Consider the following 24632-nt stretch of genomic DNA (forward strand, 5'->3'; position numbering starts at 1 on the left):
TGTAGAGGAGACCGCATCGGGACCAACGGATACAATAAATGATATTGGTGGATGTGCAGGTAAAACTTTGATGGATGTGGAAAACTCCTTTTGGGCCTTGGATAGAGGTGAGGGAGGATGTGTGGGCGCAGGTTTTGCAGTTCCTGCGGTGGCAGGACAAGGTGCCACGATGGGAGGGTGGGTTGTAGGGGGTCGTGGACCTGACCAGGTTGTCAGGAAGTGAACGGTCTTTGCGGAAGGCGGAAAGGGGTGGGGAGGGAAATATATCGTTGGTGGTGGGGTCTGTTTGGAGGTGGCAGAAATGTCGGCGGATAATTTGGTTTATGTGAAGGTTGATGCGGTGGAAGGTGAGCACCAGGGGCGTTCTGTCCTTGTTACGGTTGGAGGGGTGGGGTCTGAGGGCGAAGGTGCGGGATGTAGACGAGATGCGTTGGAGGCATCTTTAACCACGTGGGAAGTGAAATTGCAGTCTCAAAAGAAGGAGGCCATCTGGTGTGTTCTGTGGTGGAATGGTCCTCCTGGGAGCAGATACGGCTGAGGCAGAGGAATTGGGAATACGGGATGGCATTTTTGCAAGCGGTAGGGTGGGAAGAGGTGTAATCCAGGTAGCTGTGGGAGTCGGTGGGTTTGTAAAAATATCAGTGTCAAGTCGGTCATCATTTATGGAGATGGAGAGGTCCAGGAAGGGGAGGGAGGTGTCAGAGATGGTCCAGGTAAATTTAAGGTCAGGGTGGAATGCGTTGGTGAAGTTGATGAATTGCTCAACCTCCTCATGGGAGCACGAGGTGGCGCCAAAGCAGTCATCGATGTAGCGGAGGAAGAGGTGGGGAGTGGTGCCGGTGTAATGACGGAAGATCGACTGTTCTCCATAGCCAACAAAGAGACAAGCATGGCTGGGGCCCATGCGTGTGCCAATGGCTACCCCTATGATCTGGAGGAAATGGGAGGTTTCGAAGGAGAAATTGTTAAGGATGAGGGCCAGTTCGGCCAAACGAATGAGAGTGTCGGTGGAAGGGTACTGTTGGAGACGTCAGAAGAGGAAGAACCGGAGGGCTTGGAGGCCCTGGTCATGGTGGAAGGAGGTGTAGAGGGATTGGACATCCATGGTGAAGATGAGGCGTTGGTGGCCTGGGAAACGGAAGTCTTGGAGGAGGTGGAGGGCGTGGGTGGTGTCTCGAACGTATGTGGGGCGTTCCTGGACTGGGGGGATAGGACAGTTTCGAGGCAGGTAGAGATGAGTTCAGTGAGGCAGGAGCATGCTGAGACAATGGGTCGGCCAGGGTGGTCAGGCATGTGGATCTTGGGAAGGAGGTAGAACGGGGCAGTGCGGTGTTCCCGGACAATGAGGTTGAAATATGTGTTTGGGAGATGTCTGGAAGATGATGGTTTGGTGATGGAGGTGGGGTCATGGTCGAGGGGGCGGTAGGAAGAGGTGTCGTCGAGTTTGGTATTTGGCTTCAGTGGTGTAGAGGTCAGTGCGCCAGACTACCACTGCGCCCCCATATCTGCTGGCTTGATGGTGAGGTTGGGATTGGACCTTCCCCTCACTGAGGACGAACGATCAGTCCTCAGCAAAGGAATCACCTTCATCCCCCTCCGTCCATACATCAATGAATTTAATACACGCTCTGACGTCGAACCCTTCTTCTGCTGCCTCCACCCACGAGCTTACCTTCACAATCAGGACTCCCGCCCACCTTCCAAGGACTCCTTTGCCCACCTCCAACACACTGCATAAACCTGGACACCCCGCGCTGGCCAATTACCTGCCCTCGAACTCTTCATTTCCAACTGCCACTGGGACATTAACCGCCTCAACCTGTCTACCCCCTCCCCCACCTCAACATCTCACCGTCACAACGCGCAGCACTCCAATCCCCCTGCTCCAATCCCAACCTCACCATCAAGCCAGCAGATATAGGGGGCGCAGTGGTAGTCTGCGCACTGACCTCTACACCGTTGAAGCCACATACTAACTCGAGGACACCTCTTCCTATCGCCAGATGCTGCCAGATCTGCTGAGGTTTAACAGCAATTTCTCTTTTTGTTTGAGATTGGCAGATGGTGTGCAAGGTTATGAGAGCAATGCTTTCTAGAGTCAAACAGGCTGCACGCACCTGGCTGTGTGAAATGAAAGCGGAGTAATGAATGAGTCGACAGTGTGATGCTGCAGAAGCACAGCAGGTCAGGCAGCATCCGAGAAACAGGAGAATCGAATTTTCTGGCATAAGCCCTTCATCAGGAATGAGGCATGAGACGGCCTGAGGTACACTGCTGAAGACAGGCGCCAACTCGCTGATACCTCTTCCTACTGCGCCCGATCACAGCCACACCTCCCATCATCTCCCAGACAATAACAATCTCATCACCTCTGGGGAATCTCCCACCCACTGCCTACAACCTGATTGTCCATGAACCCACCACTGCCCGATTCTACCTCCTTCCTAAGACCTGTTGTCTCAGCCTGCGCCTGTCTGGCACGATTCATCTCTTCCTACCACAACACCTTCCTGTCTCCCCAGTCAAGGAAATTCACACCTACGCTTGTGATACCAGCTATCCACTTCATCTCCTCCAAGGCTTTTGTTTCACTGTCCCCCAACGCGTCATCTTCCCCTTGGACATCCAGTCCCTGTACACATCCATCTGACATGATGAAAGTCTCCAAACCCTCTGTTTCTTCATCTCACCCCATCCCAACTAGTACCCTTCCATCGACACCCTCATCCACCTGGCTGAACTCGTCCTCACCCTCAACAACTTTTCCGTCCAATCCTCCCACTTCCTCCAAACCAAAGGGATAGCCATGGGCACCCGCATGTGACGTAGCTATGCCTGGCTGCTTGTCAGATATCGGGAATTGTCCATCTTTCGCAGTTACACTGGCACCTCTCTCCACTTGTGCCTCCACTACATTGATAAATGCATAGGGCGCCACTTCGTGCTCCCACGAGGAGGTTGAACAGTTCAGCAAGGGTTACCAGCATCTTTTACCTCGACCTCAACTTTAACTGGATCATCTTGGCAACTTCCCTCCCCTTCATGGACTTGTCCATCACCTTCTCCAGCGAATCACTAAGACAGACATATACTACAACCCCACCAACTCGCACAGCTATCAAGACTATCTCCTCCCACCTCACCTCGTGTAAAAAAGCAATCCCTTATTCCCAATTCCTCTGCCTCCACCACATCTTTTCCCAGGATGACCAATTCCACCTCAGAAAGTCCCATTTGGTCTCCCTCTTCCATAATCGCAAATGCCCTTCCTACGTGGTTGACGATGCCCTCCAGTGCATCTCATCCACTTCACTCACTACCGCCCTTCAACCCCACCCCTCCCGCAACAAGGACAGAAACCCTTGGTCCTCAACTTTCACCCCACCAACCTCCGCATAAAACACATCAGACTCCACCACTTCTTCCATCTCCAAACACACCCCACCATCAGATATATATTTCCCTCCTAATCCCTATCAGCATTCTGAAAATACCATTCCCTCCACGAAACCCTCGTCAGGTCTACAACCCCAAATAAGCCCACACCCCACTACTGGAATCTTTCCCTACCACCACAGGAAGGGTAAGGGTAACACGAGCGCCCACACCACTTCACTCATCTCCGTCCCAGGCCCCAAGGGATCCTTCCACATCCGTTAGAAATTCACCTATACCGCTTGCAATGTCATATACTGCATCCGTTGCACCCAGTGTTGTCTCCTCTGCATCAGGGAGACAGGACACCTTCTTGCAGATCATTTCAGAGAACATCTCTGGGACACTCGCAGCCATCAACTTCACCATCCCGTGACTGAACACTTCAACTCATCCTCCCATTCCGTCAAAGACGGAAAGGTCCTGGGCCTCGTTCACCACCAAACCACAACCACCCAATGCCTAGTGGAGGAACGCCAAATATTCCGCCTTGGGAATCTTTCACCGCACAGGATAAGTATCAATTTGAACAGTTTCCTCATTTCCCTTCCCCCAAGTTCCAAGCCTCAAACTTAGAACCACGCTCTGGACCCATTCCATCTCTGCTCCTTCTGAACTATGAACTTCTCCCTCATCTTCATCCAACTATCGCTTTCCCAGCTTCATCCCCCAAACCCCACAACCCTAACATTTATCTCTCAGTCCCGACTCACAAGCATTATTCCTGTTGAAGGGTTTATGACTAAAACGTGGATTCTCCTGTTCCTCGGATGCTGACTGATCTGCTGTGCTTTTCCAGCACCACACTCCCGATTCTGATCTCCAGCATCTGCAGTCCCAACTTTCTCCTAGGAATAATCAATGACCTCGGAGTGAAGATTTACCGGATTGCAGTGATCACAGTGGGACTGAGTTTTGCATTTATTTTGGGTGAGGGCAGGCCGGATCTGAGACGAGCGCTTAACACCTAAACAACGGGAATGGTATCCGATAGCGAAGTTAGGGCAGGCTGAAGTGAAGTGGAAAATTCTGTCAGACGGTGGATCAGTACGACTGCATCATATCACCCAGACTGGAAAAGACATGCAGAAGGAGCAAATCAACTTCAGTGCAGGCACAAAAACAGGTAAACTGGAAAGAAGACAATACAAAACAATGAGATGGAATGGACTTGTTTATGAGAAAGGATTAAATATTTAAGCTATTTTACATATAGACTGTCGTCACATTGGAAAAAGGAACTTACAAGAGTGTAACGGTGATATTTGTCTATGACATCACAATTCCAAGAGACATTGACATATTATCTTCTGCTGCAGCGTGGCCAAGTGAACGCATGATCAGCCCATCAACCAGAATTCAACACTTCAAAGCTCTCCCCTGCGATGTACAACCTATTTGCTGCTCCTGTAGTCAGATCCCAATCGCTTCACGGTCTATCTTTTTCTGCTTCCTGTCTCACGTAAACTCTTGAAACCTGATCAAATCCCTAGTATCTGCTTTAACCCATATTTTATAACTCCCGAGCTGACGCAGGTACGAGTGACCAATTGGCCCTTTCGAGCGCTCTCACTCTGCATGATCTGAATGATAAAGTACACTGTATCTGATCCGCAGGACACACTGCTGAAATTATCCCATCCCAGCGGACTGAGCTGCCTCCATTGATAGAGCTGTCTCCATTGGTAGAGTGTCACACAGTCACAGCGAACATCTTTTGATGTCATCCTCAAAGGTACTTGCTACAAAAAAGCTGAAGACGGCTGGAAACTGCTGTCGTCAGTGCGATATACAGAGGCCTAGCAGGAGCCTCGTGGGCCCATAAACCAGAAATCAATAATAAAAATATTCTTCTTTTTAGAAGAATCCGATTCAGACCATCATCTTAACACTTCCTGGCGAGAAAATGGATGTGGGAGAGCGGACAGTCACAACTGGTTCCAGCATTTACAACCTTGGTCCGTGTGACAACAAAAGCAGAAACCTGGAGCTGTTTACCTTGCTTCTGAAAAACAGGTTAGTAAATTTTGAAGAGCATAGATATTTCTTCCTGGTGTTCATGAAATGATCAAGAGCAGAGGACCGTTCCCTGAGTATGGTCTGACTTCTGGGTTATGGACTGTGATATTCTGCTCACATGATCTGAACACAAATGACTCAGTGATAAGATCTGCTTAATCGGATTCCGTGAAGAACAGAAGCCGATGTAATGAAAAGACCAATAAGAGCGGGAATGCAGCAAATTATTTTCCAGTCTCGAGGAGAATGCACAGTGCTGTTTCCAGGGGTCAATAACTTTGCAAGCAGCGTTGGGTGTTATTGTACTGCATCTTTTGTATAATGGTGCAAAAGCACGGAACGTTTGTATAGAGGGGATAACTTCAAAATCCCCAAAGAGGCAAAACACACGAATGAGGTAAACAACAAAGTAACCACACAATATGGTGTTACATCACGCGTTAAACTTCCCTGCTCAAATTTCGTTCAAAATCGCTCTTTGTATAATTCCTAAGACTGATATTCGAACAGTGAATGGTATGTCAATACAAACTGCTCTGATCTCACAACTTCAGCATTTCATATGTCCCCTTGTGTATGTCTGGCAATAGTAATTGATCCCTCACTGTGTTACTTCAGCACACGTAGAGAAGAAATAACTATAAGAACAACAGTCAAGTATGTGACTGGGATTTGACACGATTCTGTTGCAACCAATCCATTCAGCTGTAATTGAAATTGCTTCCACCTTTCCGATGTCGGTAATAAGATTGCACAGCTTAGTGGTGAGTTTTCATGCATTGAATTAGACCCAGCATGCTTTCTCAGGTTGAAATATACAGGGATATAAAGACATAATGATAGATACGGGCAGTATTTACTGGACTATAAAGACGTTAGGAATGACACGGCCATGATACCATGTCGTTAGAAACAATGGAAATGAGGTGTACTGGGAGATAAAGCCACTAGAAACGAAAAGGGGCGGTTTAATGGGATGGTGGCATAGATAAGGAATAATGCGGGAGAAATCAGGAAAGACTGAGTTGTGTCTGAAAAGACGTTATCCATCTGATGTGAAGTTAAGAGTAAATACGAGGGAAATTTCCTCGTTTAGGTGAGTGGAAACTAAAGGTTAGAACTTCAAACCCATCGGGGCATGTAAAAGAAGTTTGGATAGGCATTTTTTATTCTGAGAGTTATTGAATTCGGAGATGAATTTTCAGAAATAGAATCATTTTAGGAGGGGATTCAAGAATATTTGAAAAGCGAGTGCAGGCAGACAAGGAGTGAATTAGATTGGATTAGATTCGATGAGATTACTTACAGTTTGGAAACAGGCCCTTCAGCCCAACAAGTCCACACCGACCTGTTGAAGCGCAATCCACCCAGACCCATTCCGCTACATTTACCCCTGCCCCTAACACTACGGGCAATTTAACACAGCCAATTCACCTAACCTGCACATGTTTGGACTGTAGGAGGAAACCGGAGCACCCGGAGGAAACCCACGCAGACACGGGGAGAATTAAACAGCGACAGTCATTCTGGTCTGCCTGGATGGGGATGCAAAATGGAAACGTTCCTGAATTCGTTAACATTCATGTGAAAGAAATTGCATGACGCCTGCAACAGAAAATGTTAAGTATAAGAAGAGAGCTAGTGGAGTTGGAAGGTGCAGCAACTCATTCAACATGAAATATTATATACTGTGAATGCACTGAGCTGTTTGGTTTCGCTCTGCATTGAAGGGAAGTCTTTCAGCTGTCCGCTGACTAACTGGTTTATGAGAAAAGTGAGACAAACAGTGTGGGACTAATTCTCTCACTGTCTCAGGTTTCCATAAGGATCATCATCTCCCCCGCTCTCCTGATCTGTAATACTGTGGTGCCTCCAGTGAGCAAGATTTGGTCTGTCGATGTAAAACATCATTATCATTGCCATGTGTTGTCTTGAAAATTTGATCATAATCAAGGGAAAGGGGAGTGAGTCTATTTAATACACTTTTATCTCCGCTTGAAAAATCCTGCGTCAAGACTCAAACTTATTCCAGTTTGACCCTTTATTCCTCCCAACAGCAAAACTACTTGCCCAGATCCTTTACCAGGTTTACTGACAACAGTCAAACTCTACAAAGAGATAAATCTAATACTTTCGATTGGTTGAATGAGCTGTGCAGCTTGCAGGAAATTAAATGATATGAAACGATTTATACAGACTTTCCCAGGATGTAATCCAGCGCTGGGTCAGCGATTTGAGGAAGGTCATCAAGCTAAAACTTCACCTCTGTTTCTCTATCCACGTGGGGATGAATATTCACGTGGGGAATATTTGCAGATTTTCTGTTCAAAATTGGCATGTTTAACAAAGGCAAAACTTTTCCCTACGTCAGAAACTGGAGTATTCAAATAAATGCTACTTTATTCAACATTGTTTTCAACTGCGCTTCAGTCTGATCTTCAATAATCCCTGGTAAATGTCAGTAACAACATCTTTAGATAAGCATTGAACTTATAGCCTTGGTATGTTATGCACTTTTAAGTATTCAGCGCTGACCAACTGCGTGACAAGAGCCGCAGACAGCGAACCTGTCACGTGACCAATACGAACCTTGAGAACTTTAACTCAACTGCTCTACTTTTGCTGTGATTATTAGATTCCCTACAGTATGGAAACAGACCTTTCGGACCCAAAAGTCCACACCAACCCACCGAAGAGTAACCCAATCAGAAACATTTCCCCTCTGACAAATGCACTATGGGCAATTTAGAATGACCAACTCATCTGACCTGCACAATCTTTGGACTGTGGGAGGAAACTGGAACACCCGGAGAAAACCCACGCAGAAACGGGGAGAATGTGCAAGCTCGACACAGACAGTCCACCGAGGCTGGAATCGAACTTTGGACCCCGTTGAGGCAGCAGTACTAACCACTGAACCACAACACTGTGGGATCTTTGGTGGTGATGTTCTGCCCCACTGGTACCTCAGTCACTCAACCTACTTCATTTCCCTGAACCGTCTCGTTCTGAAATTAAAGCTAATGCAGTCAAGGTGAAACTGACATGAGCATGTGATTATTGAAGCATTAGGTTCACGAAAAGGATGCAAAAGGGACACAAAAATGTGAAAAAATAGACGACATTGAAAAATGGGTTTTCGTTGGTTCCTGCGTTGTTTACAGACAATGTTACATTGCCGCTGTCGCAGGGCTTTTCTTTCGATCAGCTCCAATCGGCACAAAATTCGAATCAATGAAATTTCGACGACTTCCTTCTGAAAGTTCAAACAGGTAACATGAAACATTTTGCGTTCATTCATAATCTTCACCATTCCTATATCCAAGAACACGTTGCACAGTTTGCATGAATGTTGAAGATGTAAGAATGTTATGCAATAACAAAAATTCAATTACAGTTTAAATCGTCAAGTAGGTAGAATGCACAGAAAGTCTCAGCATGTCAGAAATTCATGTGACTAGAACTGCAGCCCAGCAGATTGGATACCTGTCCCTGAATCCAAATATCCACACGTTTGCTTGCCCCATGTACCCAGTTGGAAACCTGGGTGAAGGAGCATGTAGTCTGACAGAGCGCCTGAGAGAATCCATCACTATCTGATTTAAATCAGCAATCGGAGCTGTCTGTTCTGGCTGTGAGAGCGGTAGTGTGAAGGGGAGGATTTTGATATTCCGTAGTGTCGATTCACATTGCTCTCATCATGTTAATTTTGAAAACACTCTGTAAGAAACAGCACAGAAAGAGAGGAACAGGAGGAGGCTATTCCAAATACCTGTACTACCCGCCATTAGATATCATCATGGCTGACTAAACACGTCAATGTCTTTCTACAGCTCATCCACAACAACCTGTCACACAACGGGATAAAGACATTTAAGCAATCGAACATTTCTGTGCACCTTTGGGAGGGAAATGTACTAAGAGACAATGGGTTTCTGCACGAAATTTGCAGGTTTTGCGGGTGAGCATCTTATTCTGGTCTGAACATGATTCCGTACAAACTCACAACCAAGAAGGTAAGGAATTTCCTATGGTCAGTAGCACGGACGAGAACTCCAGACGACAGAAATTGGCGATGAATCAGCACAACAATCAATGATTCAGCTGAAAACTGAACTAAACTCCAATTCTGATGCGGTTCAAACTCACAAACTTTGAATAGCAAAGTTACCAAATTTGTAGAAATCTAACACACTTCTCATTGCACCACAGAGCTGCACTCGCCACAATTTTACTGCACCCAAAGTTGCGGTTGTCGTGGAGAAAATGTCAACAATCACCAGGAGATGCGGAGAGTTTTTCAAGGAGTATATCTTTTATTTGCAAACAAAAACAGTGACATTCAGAAAACAAATTATTGAATCCCCCGAAACTTAAGGTTCTTGGCATAGAGTCAAAGAGTCATTGAGATATGCAGCATGGAAACAGAACCTGCTGTCCAACTTGCCCATGCCGACCAGATATCCCAACCCAATCTAGTCCCACCTGCCTGCAACTGGCCCATATTCCTCCAAGCCCTTCCTATTCACAAGCCTCTTAAATGTTACAATTGTACCAGCCTCTGCCACATCATCTGGCAACTCATTCCATTCACGTACCACACTCTGTGTGAAAACGTTGCCCCTTAGGTCTCTTTTTTATCTTTCCCCTCTCAAACTAAACCTATGCCCTCTAGTTCTGAATTCCCCGACCCAGGTAAAGGACTTTGTCTATTTATGATATCCATGCTCCTCATAATTTTGTAAACCTCTATAAGGTCACCCCTCAGCCTTCGACGCTCCAGGCAAAACAGCCCCAGCCTGTTCAGCCTCTTCCTATAGTTCAAATCCTCAAACCCTGGAAACATTCTTGTAAATATTTCTGAACCCTTCCAAGTTTCATAACCTCTTTCCGATAGGAAGGAGACCAGAATAGCACGCGATATTCAAGTAGTGGCCTAACCAATGTCCTGGACAGCTGTAACATGGCCTCCCAACTCCTGTACTCAACACTTTGACCAAAAAAGGAAAGCATGCCAAACGCCTTCTTCACTATCTTATCTACTTGCGACTCCACTTTCAAGGAGCTATGAACCTGCACTCCCAGGTCTCTTTGTTTAGCCACACTGCCTCGGACCTTTCCATTCAGTATATAAGTCCTGCTAAGATTTGCTTTCCCAAAGTGCAGCACGTCGCATGTATCTGATTAAACTCCATCATTTTATGCCTTGTAATTAATCATGTTTTGTTAGCTTATCAGAATGCCCAACTGTGTTTGTCAGAATTACCTCACTCCAGTTATACAATAAACCAATGGTTTTAGTTCCCATTGTCGTTCTCCTTCTGCCACTATGATTTTTCATAATTCTACTTAATATTATTCTACTGTCACTACTAGGTATTCTACTGCCACCTGTGCTACAATGACCTTCCATCCCAGACTAACCTGTCATGATTAGATATTTAGCTACCCCATCTATCACAATGTTTTCCTGTCCCAAGCTGACTCTACGAACTACTGATTAGATATTTAGTGTCATATCTTTCCGTCTACAAGCGTCTCAAGCAGGCTGACTGTACTATCAATTATTTTTTTAAAGTCATGTCCTAAGTATGTATTATCACGACTTGTCCCAAACTGCCATGATGATATTGAGAAGGCAAGGGTGACTTTACTAATTGGTTTTATCTCCGTCTGCCATTGTAACCTTTCAGCCCAGTCTGACTCTGCTAATTGGTGTATGAGCATTCTACTATTCTTATCCTATCCTGACACACTGGCCCCATCCTGCCCCAGGGACCTTTTGACGAATGTAGCATTCTGCAGACCCCCTTGTAACAGATCGCCAGTAGTTTCCATGTCTTTACCCTTCCCATGCTTTCATGCTCTGTACTTTCTGTACAGTGTTCTGTTCTTTCATCGGGCATCTGTTTAACTTCATCTCACTTTGCAATACATGGTCCTTATCTATGTGTGCTCTAGCTTCTCAAGTATTCGACTAAATACTCCTGACACATAGCTTTACCACACATTCAAACAGTGAATTCCAAATAAACAACACACTCAGAGTGAAAACGTTCTTCCTATATCTCCTCTGAACATCGTCTCACTTGCGTTTGACGGAGATTACTAGTTGTTAACTCTTCCCACAAGAAGTTTATTCCTATCACACATACCGATCCCTTTAATGTGCACCTTAATCACTTCCTCACTCAACCTTCTCCGTTCTCAGATAACGAGACTGAGCTGATCTCTTCTATCTTCAACATGGCGATAGTGTCGTGCTGGAAAAGAACAGCAGGTCAGGCAGCATCCGAGGAGCGGGAGAATCGACATTTCTGGCATAAGTCTTTCATTAGGAATGAGTCTTGTGGGTGGCGGCTGGGAGATAAATGGGAGGTGTTTGGAGTCGGTTGCAAGGTAGCTGGGAAAGCGAATGGTGGATCGAGGCAGGGGAGGAGGTGATATGTCAGAGGGGGACAGATGTATGGGTGCGAAGGGTGGTGTTGAGTTTGATGCTTCAGACTGTAATAATGTAGGGGGAGGGGAAATGAGGAAGCCGTTGAAATCCACATTTATCCCGTGTGGTTGCAGGGTCCCAAGGCAGAATATAAGGCGTTCATCTTCCAGGCGTCAAATGATAACGGTTTGGTGGTGGCTTATGCCCGAAACGTCGATTGTCCTACTCTGCACTTCACATGACAGGAGAGATATGAAAAGCAAAGACTAAAAGTACGACAAAGACTTATAGATACAAAGTTAATGGAATTAGACACAGTGCAGACAGAATCCATTTGGTCAGTTGAGTCTGCACGATGCCATGGAAGAGATTCACACTGCCCACTGTATCTTTCTAAATCGCATTTATGATCCACCTACTAAAATAGAAATTGTTCCAAAAGCTCAGCGAGTCAGGCAGCATCAGTAGAGAGGAATCAGAGTTAGCATTGCAAATTTAAAACAGTTCCGAGGAAGGGTCTGTTGACCCGAAATGGTCATTCTGTTTCCCCTGAGCTGCAATTCTGACTTTTGTCTCTGATTTACAACACTTACAGTCCATTTAGATTTTGTTTGCCATTGACCTGAATTGCACACCTTTGCATTGTGGGAAGGTATCGGAGCAGCCAGAGGAAACTCACACGGGTGAGAGAGAGAGGAGTGTTCAAATTCCACGCAGTCAGTCACACAAGTCTGGAATCGAATGCGGGTTTCTGGTGCAGAAAGGCACAGTTCCACCCACTGAGCCCTCCCAATATGTAAGCATACGTCCTGGAAGCGAATTGAACCGGTGCTCACGCAGCGACAGGCGGTGATAATATCCAGGAATTTTATGCAAAAAAAAGCCTATGTGGTATTACTGGAAATTAACATTCGCTAAACTTTCCTAACACTTTTCTAAATCACTTGACCTATAGCCTCGTCTGTCTTGGCATCACAAAATTCACATCTGAATACTTCTGAAAGTTATGAGGATTTCTGACTCTCCAACCTTTGCATGCACTGAGTTCCAGATTTCAACCAACCGCTGTTTCTAAACATTTGGCTGCGCATTCACTCAAATCTTTCCTCTTCTATCCTTAAGTGTATGCCACCCTGCCTTTCCCCCGTGATCGATCTCACCATCAAAGAGAAACGTATATTTCAGTCTACACCATCCATATTCTTGATTATTTTGTACATCTCAATCAGGTCTCCTCTCAATTTCTTCTGCTACAAGAAAAACACCTCCAGACGATCCAATTTCTCTTCATAATTGAAACTCTTCTACCCAGACAATATTCTGGTCAATCTGTCCTGCATCATTTCTAGTGCTATCATATCCGTGCTATCATGCGAATTTCTGAACTGCACACAATAGACTAGATAGTGCCAAATGAGCAAGTGAAATACATGATGTAGAATTCCACAGGAAGAGGTACTTTCAAATAAATGTTCTTTTCCTCACTGCTACTAATTGTCCTTTTTCCTGAGCCTGATGTTCCAATAATCTATGCTCCATGTTGTAAAAGCTGCGACATGAGAAATGATCTCACAACCACGGAGTCGAAATGGAATGATTGGTTTGAAAGTGAGGACGTGGTTGTTCTATGATGGTGCAGAGGCGCATGAAATGCCAAAGCTGGGAGTGTTCCTGGTCAAAGGCGGGGCGGAAGGGCATATTTGTCTCCGTTCATTAGATCATTAAGATATAATAGCAGCATTAACCTGCACTACAGATTGGCTCAGCTGAAGCGTGGTGGAGCCTTAAGTGAGAGGTCGATTAATTGAAAGCATTCTCTGAAATTTTCCTTAACAAAGCACCGTCTTGTTACTTTGACAGTAAGAGCTGTTTTTGATCACATCGTCTCCACATCAGCCTCTTGCTCCCAGGAAACACTCCAATCCAGCGTACATCACTTGCATTCCGACACAGCCGCATGTCATATTCTCATTCCCTCTGTGATAATTGGAATTGACAATGTCCTTCTCTGAGATGTAGCAATGTAGCATGAAGTTGATGGTGTAGTGAACACAGAAGAACAGAGAACACAGAAAACGTACAGCCCAAGAACAGACCTGAGCTGATCCACTGTCTAAAACTATCACCCAATTCCAAACAAACTGTATCCTTCTGCATCCTTCTGCACTACTCATGCATCTGTCCAGACGCACCTGAAATGAATCTTCCGTGCTTGCCTCTACTACCTCTGCTGGCAACACTACCCAATTACCTACTACCCTCTGTGTAAAATACTTCTAACGTCGACCTCTCTTAGACTTTTCACCTCTCACCTTGAAAGCGTGACATCTCATTATTGAATCCCTCACCTTGGGAAAAAAGCTTATATCTGTCCACCCGAGCTATACTCTTCATGATTTTGTAGATGTCAATCAGGTCCCCCTCAATCTCGTTTTCTTTAATGAAAACAAACATTATCTACCCATCGTCTCTTCAGAGCTAGCATCTTCCATACCAGGTAACATTCTCATAAACTTTCTCTGCACTCTTTCATAAACGTGCACATCGTTTTGGTAATTCGGCGACCAGAACAGTGCACAGCATTCTAAATGCGGTTGAACCAAAATCTTGCACAATTTTAGCATGACCTGCCAGCTCTTATACTCAATGCCCCGTCCGGTGAAGGCACGCATGCCATATGGCTTCTTGTCCACTCGATCCACCTGTGCAGCTACATTCAGGGTACAAAGGACATGAACTCCCAGATCGTTCTGCTCATCAACTTTACACAAGGCTCTTCCATTTACAGTATATTCTGCTCGAGAATTAGACATCCCAAAATGCATTACCTAACATTTGCCGGGATTCAACTCCATCTGCCAATTCTCCACTCAACTATCCTATCTATCTATATTCTCCTTCATTCTTTGACAGTCCCCTATGCTTTCTGCTTCTCCACCAATCTTCGTGTCATCTGCAAATGTAATGGCGATATTTGGACCAGCAACCGTTGGAGAATGGAGCATGGCAGCTGGTAGTAATTAGATTTGATGAATAAAATCTGGAATATAAAGCCGCTCAGAGGAAGAGTGACTAAACGTTTTAATTTGCTGAAAAACCATTCATTCATTTCCCTTCAAAAGGGAAATCTGCCGTCCTGAGCGAGACCTGCCAATATATGACTCCAGCCGCACAATAGTACGGTTCACCCATAAATTCCCTCCAACTCAGGTCAAGGAGAGTTAAGGATGAACAACAAGTGCTGTTCAGACTATGATGGTCACACTCCGTGGGAGAATGAGGAAGGATAAAAAAGATACATGGATGATGGGGATAATTGGGAGTCGTCTCAGCGTGGACTCAAATGCAACTGCTTATCCAAACTAAACAGACACAAGGCTACCCACGCCACAATGAAGGCATGTCCATGCGGGCGGGGTCTGCAGGAAGGGATTCAATTGCCCGGTGAAGTGTAAACTCACTTGCTCAGTCACAAAGTGGACAGGTCATTCACCACTCCCATACTTGATCGACCTGCAGAGTCACCATCAGGTTTACAAATGACAGCAAGGGTCCGATTCTGCTTTTATTTCAGGTATTCATCCCATCCAAAAATGAAGCATGTTTGGATGCCTGTTTCCAGTGGAGTACCACTGTTACCTGATGTTGATCAATAATTCAAACTTCATTGTAGAAGTCATGGTTTAGAAGTTTACAGAAGATATAACAATTGGTTGTGTAGTTGACGATGATGAATAATTTCAGGGGCCGCAGGGATATAACAATCAGGTAGAAAGGAAACATTTGCGAATGTAAATGAATCCAGACCAATAAGTGGTAATGAATTTGGGAAGTTGAAACAGTAACAGTGAGGATTCTGAGTGGTGTACAGGAACAAAGAGATCTTGGAGTGAACATTTACAGATCTCTGAAGATTGTTAGACAGGGAGATCAGTTGTTCGAGAGGATTTTTGGATATTTTCTATTGTTGACTACAGGTTGAGGATGGTACTCGATCTTTAGCAAGCGCCAGTTGAGGAGACAACCAAAGGAGTGTGCACAAGTCTGGTCAATGCATTAATCAACATTTTTAAAAATTGTACGATAAAAGATGGAGGGCTGAAGTATAACAATTTGCCCATCAAGACCCGCTTCATCACTCAATGAATTTACCACTGATTCCTCTCCAAGTCATATTGCATGTGTCTTGGAGGGTAATTTGCAAACGGTGACATTTCAGTGCATCTTCAACATTGTATCATAGTCAGTAAAGTTTTCGAACATTGAAGGTTCTGTCAACAAAACCTGGATGATATACTCCAGGTTTCTAGGTGGTGCACTCTGTTGTAATTGTGCCTTAGCAATTAAGGGAATAAATATTCAGGTATTGAAGAATGTACAGTTTAGTGACTGCATTGTCGTGGAAGGTGTCCAGTTCCTTCCGTACTATTGAAGCTGCACTCCCCGAGGCAAATGGAGAGAGTTCTGTTAAAGTCTAATTTGTGCATTGCGGACAACGGAGGCTTCACGGAGACGAGAATTGAGTTACTAATCAAACAAAGTCGACGGACGGACACGTTACTGTAGTCAACTTCTTTATATGGGCGGTCAGGTTCTATTTCTCCTAAATACTAGCTCCCAGGACGATTACACGGAGGAATCCAGTTATAATGAAGCCATTGAATGTCAATCTAATATGATTAGATTCTCATTTGTCAGGGTTATCATTGCTGTATTTGGTCCTTCTGTGGATCAATCCGATTTCAATCGCTTTCTGATTTCAAGTTCCAATTCCCAGCTGCGCCTGAACTTTCAACCAGTTTCCTCGCCTAAATTTCTCCACCTGTCATATAACTTCGTAAGGACGCTGTAAGAGCCAGCAGAGATTTACAAACATGTTGCTAACTCTGTATCAAATGGAGTTTCGTGGAATGATTGGTTAGGCTGGGATTATTCTCCTTGAAACAAAGGAGGTGGAGGGGAGCTCTATATTCACATAATAACAATTATAAACGTTCAATATTCACTGGATCTTGACAGGGTAGATACAGGCAGGTGGCTTGCCCTATGCTGTGAGGAGAGCATCAATCGACATGAACACAGAATTAGGTATTGCCTATTTATTTCAGAAATGATGAGTAATTTCTTTGCTCAGGGGCCAGAAAGTCTGTGGCATTTTTGTAGCACCCACTGTTGAGGTTGAGTTGTTGGGTATTTTCAAACTCTGCCAGATAGTTAATCAGAAAGATGATGGAACTTTGTCGAGGTAAGTAAGCAGAATCGAGTTGAAGATTATCAGATCAACCATGAGTTCATTGAATGTTGGGACAGACTCGATGGGCTGAGGGGCATACTTCCACTTTATTTAACATTTGGTCTTACGCCTTATTTTATGCATAAATTCAGAATTGTGAGGAGATGGGCTGAAGAGATAGGAAACGTTTATGAAATAGATCAGACAGATCAGGAACAAGGCTCATAAACTCAGGAAGAAGAAATGTGCTGTGCCCTGGGTGCAACAAATGACACTGGGCACAGCACAGGTGGCTGTGTCCAGAAGCTGTGATTGCTGAAGAAATATGGTAGACTTTATACAGTTCGCAAGTCAGTGATCACGCTGGATGATGGATCGTTGTATGATTCACACACAGCAGAAATTTGTGGAAAAATGAAAGGTTCGTTTCATTGGAGAAGATTTCTGCGGTTCCGATTCCGAGTGACTGTTTGAAGTACTGATCAGATCATTGTGTGAAGTGTTTGGTTAAAATACTCATTAACAACACCACTGGATAAACTTGTGCTCCCGATCTCTTGTTATCTGTTTTTCTTTCTTTCGATGTAACTTCACAGAAAGACAAGATGGAATGTGGGGCAGAAAGAAAAATGCGTTCTTTCTTATTACAACAATTTAATGCACAATTGAATAGAATGACTGCTCTCGCTCTTCATTTCGACTTTAATGTGGTATCGATTGCTGGTGAATCTCCCGTGCAGTGAACAGCAAGAAGAAGATTCTCGATCCAGTGTATACCAGAGTGTGAGATGCAAAGTAAAACTGCTGGAGCGGTTTCTGAAGTTAGCAACCAGAGTGTGACTCGAATCTGTGAATGTGGAGCACAACAGTATAATAACCCACCACCATAATCGCTCGGTCTCCTCAGCACATTTTGTAAAGCGGTGACATGTGACTTCATCACGGTTACATTGCAGTGAAAGTCTTGGATGAGAAATTTCCAGAGCGGAACCGAATGTGTTTCTGCTTTCACCAGAATTATAAAGACAGCAAATTCCAATAAATAGCCATGCTGGTCAGAATGAATAGCTGTTATTGATATATTCTGAGTCAGAACTGTGTCAGAATCAAACAGAGAACAAGACTTTTACGTCATATTCTCATCTTCATTTTACTCATAATTTCTTCAGTCACTTTCTCTCTCACGTGAAGAAGCAGCCATGGAGAGGGAAAAAAGGCGATGTTGTGGCTCAATGGCCTTTCTCATATGGCTGAACCTGAATTGGATGAAACCACAAGAAACGCTGTTTGTTCGTTTCATTTTAATTTTGCTGCAACCTGACAATGTTCATTGTAATATCGCAAGTGAATTAGATTTATCTCATTGGAACGATTAATGTTGTATTCAAATTTGCTTCAACTTTATTTCAGCTTAAGGAGAATACTTCTTAGAAAAGCAGAGGGTTAAAGTGCAGTTTTGTTGCTCGTTACTTTGGCAGATTTCACCAAGTATTAAATGGACCAAACATCATGGTGATTGTCCTCACATCTTTAACGCATGTGATTAAAGCACGAAGTCGATTTCCAAGCAACTGGTCACTTCCTATTCATTATGTAATATCTTCCCATCGCAATTAAAAAAATCCGCTCAGTCCCATTTACAATGCTTGAAGTGGAATATTATGCCAAAACCTTCAAAATTTAGAGTTTTGGAATCGAATCTTATTCAGCTGCACATCTTCACGAAATGTCTTTACATTTAAAGTCAACCAAATTAGACATTGTTTCCCCACAACTTCCGACCGACTGCAGCTACCCCTATCCTTTACCTAGCCACAAGCTTTCGCTCTCCTTGTGAAATTTATTCATTTTATGTCACCAAATGTGCATTTTCAAATATTTTGAAAAACAGATTCTCGGAGTGACAGTGATTCTGCTCTCATCATTTCTTTGTCCTTCAAAGGTTTATTCAAAGGATTTGAATGCCTGACATCTAGAAGTTTACTTAATTGAAAGAGGGAATTTTCCACCCATTTACTCTGTCCAAGCATGTCATAACCGGACAAAAACCCCACTAAGTTTTCCTTGGTTCAGGGATAACTGTTCTCAATTTTCCAAGAAGACAAGTGAATAAAATCTCATCCTCAGTACACCTCGCCAGTATCGTCTCTATCGCTTTACACCCCAGTAAATACCGTCATTATCCTCTCCGATAGAATCACAGAATCCTACAGTGTAGAAAGAGCATTTCGGTCAATCGAGCCGGTGTCGACTCTGTGAAGGTCATCTCGCTCAGACCAAGCTCCCCTCCCTATTCCCGTATATTTCACCTGAGGAGGAGTGAGCCCTCCCCCTTATGATTTCAAATAAACCTGTTGGACTATCACCTGTCATCCTGTGACTTCTGACATTGTTCCCGCGTTACCCATGGCTAATTCACCTAACTTACTTAATTTACTCCCTGGACACAAGAGGGCAATTCAACTTTGCCAATCAACCTAACCCTCCGACCGAACAGCAGTACGAATTACTGACACAATGTTCCATCATAGCGAGCAATTGCTGTATCATTTTTTAATGGCTTTATACCCTGGTAACTCAGCCTCATCAAAGCAAATCAACCCAAATTCAATGTATCGAAACACTACTCTGTCCATTACATTTTCATTTGTGCTGAGGGAAATGTTTCTGCAATCATATTTGAATGTTTTTACGTTGTTTCTTCCTCATCGTCCTGCTTCCAGTAAACACTTCAATCCAGTACAAGTCTGTCATATTCTTTCCATTCGAACACAGATACAATGTACAGTTTGCTGAAGTCACGTGTTTGCACCCTCACTGACACTCTGCCTCCCTGAGAGCTGTAGTCCCTCCCCACACTGATTCAGGCAGCACTGTCCTTCCTGTGACATGCATCATCGAGAATGGAAGGAAAGGTATCAATGCCCGAACTTGGGAATGGAGTGACAGTTTAAAAAAAAACGCACTGTCCCCAGCGGAGAATTGAGCCCGGTGACAGGCGGGGACATTAACCATTATACTACAGAGGACAGGAGTGTCAAAGGAGGCCCTTCAGCCAATTGTGGCCACACTTGTCAAAAACAACTGCCTAATGAAGTGAATCGCATTTCTCAATGTTCATCCCACAGCCTTTTCTGTCTTGGCATCACAAGTTCACATCTGTATATTTATTCAGGTTATAAGTGTTTTTGCCGCTCTGAACAATGCAGGCAGTGTACTCTAAATTCCAACAACCCATTGGCTGATAAAGTTTTTTGCACATCTTCTCAATCTTTTTGCCTTTCTCCTTAAGTCTCTGGCGCCTGATGATCGATCCCTCCATCAATGGGAAACTCGTTCAGTCAAATCTGTCCATACCCGAACTCATTCATGACTTATCTACATCTCCTTTGCAATGCGACAAACAGTCCACTCTGTCCTGTCTTTCTTCACAACTGAAACTCTTCATCCCAAACAACATCCCGGTAAATATCTCCTGCAATGTTCTCAGTGTGATGACATCCCTACTATAATGTGACTCGCAAAACTGTACACAACACTCTTGCTTGAGCCTAATGAACATTTGTTTTAAAATTTCTGGATTAGTATGAAGGCGATTCTGGCTAAGCAGAACTTATTACCCATTCCGAATTGCCCAGAGGGCAGTTGAGACTCAACAATATTGCTATGAGTCTGAAGTCACATGCAGGCCAGAAAAAGTAAGGATAGTAGATTCCATCCTGAAATGACATCAGTAAACCAGATATATATTTTTCAACAATTGTCAATTGATCTATAGTAGTCATTGAATACTTCATTGCAGATATTTGGTGCATCCACATTTTACAATCTCGCATGGAGGGACTCAAGCCCGAGTTCCCAGACAATTACCTGGGTCTCTGGATTGTCAGTCCTATGAAATTATTAGAAGACCAACGCAGAAAACCATGAAAGCTGATCTTTTCCAATAAAATGTTTTTTCACCAAAACTGCCCTGGCTGTTTTCCATGAGCCTGACGCTCCAATTGTCTCTGGCCTATGTCAGTAAAAGCTGCTACATGGGGATTGATTTCACAACCGCGGTATCCAAATGGATCGACATGTTTGGAGGTCCCGATTGTGGTATTGGGGCACGTTCGCCCAGCAACAGTGACCGCAGCAGCAGCACAGACAGAACAGTATGAATGTGAAAGAGAGTGATAGATTGTGCATTGCCCCAGAGAAATGGGGGGAGGGACGGAAATGAGGTTTAATGATCGTGGGAAGGAGAGAAATCTCCGACAACGGGTGTGTTTGAATCCTGATATATGGAACGCAGAGATGTGAGAGAGCTGAATTTGAAGGTAAAACAATTAATTTCTTAGCATGTGTCACAAAAGGACAACGGAGAGAACACTTAGTGCCGTGATTTGGTTTCAAATCGAGGTTGCTGTGGTCACAATGCAAAATACCGACAACCACGATCACAGTAACCACAGAACAGGATGCTTGCAAGCAGCAATAAGTATACTAGCAGAGGAAATGTTCGGAAGAACAGCAAATGTACAATATCACTACTCAGCGAACAGTGACAGACATGTGGGAACTGAGAATGAGCTGAATCTTTAAGTTCGATGTCCTCAGAGGCTGTGGAGATCCCTTGAAAGAGAATGTTGAAAAATGAGATTGATCGATTTCGACAAAACATCAAAGACTCGGGGGAGAGTACAGGATATTATTGAAATGTATGTTTCAACAGCATTTTAGCTTAACATCGGCATAACCGCCCAGATCCAACCGGAAATGGGGATGGGAATAAGTGTGCAGAGTTATTCACTGGCTCCAGTGATGCAATAGGTGAGCGTGCTGTCCTTCTATAATGGTGTCGAGGCGCACAAAATTCCTCGGTTGAATGTGGTCCTGCTCAAGGGAATGGTTGTCCCTGTTTATACTATCATAGCGATTTCCGGTGCATCTTTCAAAGACCGCTGAGTGCCATAAGTGGAGCGTGTTGAGCCCTTAACTTTGCAGTGGTGGGTTTAAAAGACGATTTTGCTATTTGGATCTGTGTTTCCGACACTGGCGGTGACAGCTATATTTGCTCGCATCAGCTCAGTATCAGTTTCTTCCATACAGTCAAGATTTCAACCTGGAGAATGTGGTGTTGGGCTGATATTTTAAACTCGTCGTCTTTGGGGATTGGGACACGGATGTTTAAGTTCGACGAATAAAACCTGAAATGCAAGCCTGACCTCAGGAACAGAGATCATGACTTTGCTTTCCTGCAATCTCATTCATTCATGTCCCTTATGCAAGGGATTCTACCATCTTCACCCAGTCCTGCCTCCGAGAGACTCCAGGACCAGAAAAAAAAAATTAGCTGACCCTTAGTCCAAGAATCCCCACTGTGTGGGAAGCAGTCTAGTCGGCCCTTCCAGTCCACACATCCATCCGAAGCGCATCCCACCAGACCCCACGGTATTCCCTATCCCATAAGCCTACATTTTCCATTGTTGATCCCTGTAACTGGCACATCCTAGGTCAGAGGGAGAAATAAAAACACAACACACAGAGAATGTGCAGACTGCCCACAGACAGAGACCCGAGGCTGGGATCGCACCCCGGTTTGTGGTGCAGCTAGAAAGCAATCAACGAGGGGCGAATAATAAATGTTGCCCTGACCAGTCATACGCACACCCTGTGGGGGAATGAGAAACAATGAAAACACATTCACGACATGGAAAACGGGATTAGTAAGTGGTTATAATGCCCTTGAAGTTTTATTACTTTGTTGTTAATCCAAAAAACAGGTAATATTTTGGGGACAAAGGGTTCAGGTCCTGGCAGGACAGATAGTGGAGTTTGAATTCAATACGCACCTGGTATTAGGCATGATAAAATTTATTTTAAAAATCCCACTTTCCCATTCATGTTTGGAATCAATTGTCCATTAAATGTTGCAAACGTACACTCATCCATCACTTGCTCAGCAAGTTAATTGCACACGTAAAACACCTTCCTTACAAAATGCCTCACATGACCTTTTCAAAAACAAAATCTCTCTCTTTTCTTCTTAAACATATGCCCTCTAGTCTTGAAATCCCCATCCTGGGAAAAGGCAGCTGTCGTTAACTCTAACTTGCGTCTCAATAATTCATAAACTTCTCAGGTCACCGTTCAAACCCCTAACCTAGAGTGAAATCGGTCTCAACTAGGAGAAAGTGAGAACTGCAGATGAGAGATCAGAGTCCAGAGTGTTGTGCTGGGAAAGCATAGCAGGTCAGGCAGCATTTGAGGAGAAGGAGAATCGACGTTTCGGGCAAGAGCCTGATGAACGACACTTGCGCAAAAAAAAATATTCTCCTGCTCCTCGGATGCTGCCTCAACTGCTGTGGTTTTCCAGCACCCTGATCTCGAATCTGAAAATAGTCTGGCAACATGCGTGTATACCTTTTCTGAACCTACTCCAGCTGAAAAATATCATTCCTACAGATGGGCGGCCAGAACTGGACATAATATTCCAGAAGAGGCCTCATCAATGATCTGCAAAGCTTCAACATAACGTCCCAACTACTATACACAAAGGACTGAGCAATGAAGGGAAGTATGTTAAATGCCTTTGAAACCCCTAGCTTCCGTGTTCTCCAACATTACGCAAAGCCCGACTCTTGTTGGTGTACCAAAATGCAATACCTTCCATTTATCCAGATTGAACTCCATGTTACATTTTTCAGGACAACGCCTCATTGGATTAAGATCCGTTTGAAACTTAGATAATCTTCCTCACTGTCTTCAATTTTGGTATCGCCTGCAAACCTACGAAGCATACCTGCAGTTAGTTCCACTGTTTTCTCAAATAGATCAATGATTCATATTTACTTGTAGTGGCCGTGATTTAGCAGTGTGCAAATAATACAACAGTTAATCATGCAATTAACCATGAGGAAGAAAGCCAAAGACTGCAGGGAGATATCAAACAATTGGAAATGAAAATGGTGAAAGCAATTCAATCCAGGAAAGTGGGTGGCAGTGAAGCAAGTTCAAACTTCAAACCAGCCGCCCACGCTCCAGTTGTGGCACTCAGCTGTCTCAGCAAGATGGACTGTAGATTGCTATAAACGGGAAAAAAATCCCTTCGGCCCCGTCTTTGACCAGGAGCACTCCCAACTTCGGAATTGGTTGCGCCTCTAAACCGTCATAGAAATACCATGCATTCACCGGTTGTGTTACTGGAGCCCTCAAGTATCTGTGCGACCTCATTCCCATCCCGACTTCCAGTTGGATCTTCGTGACTGCGTCACTCAGTTCCTCTGATTCTGGGCCTGGGAATTGGGACTCTGTGGCAGCAGTGGTTACTGCCTTGTGGGGGGAAACTGGTGAATTAGCCGATGTTAAACTGCATGACTCTTGAAGCATACATTTCAACAACACCTGCACTGTCCCCGGAATTTTTGATGTTTTGGAGAGTTCTATTTATCTCAGCATTCAGCATATTAATCCCAACCAGATATTTGTTTCATAGCGTCAATCATAGAGTCATATCACCAC

This window comes from Chiloscyllium plagiosum, unplaced genomic scaffold (assembly GCF_037043375.1).
Source record: "Chiloscyllium plagiosum isolate Xiang-an unplaced genomic scaffold, Cpla_swu_hap1 HiC_scaffold_21, whole genome shotgun sequence".
NCBI classification, from domain to species: Eukaryota; Metazoa; Chordata; class Chondrichthyes; order Orectolobiformes; family Hemiscylliidae; genus Chiloscyllium; species Chiloscyllium plagiosum.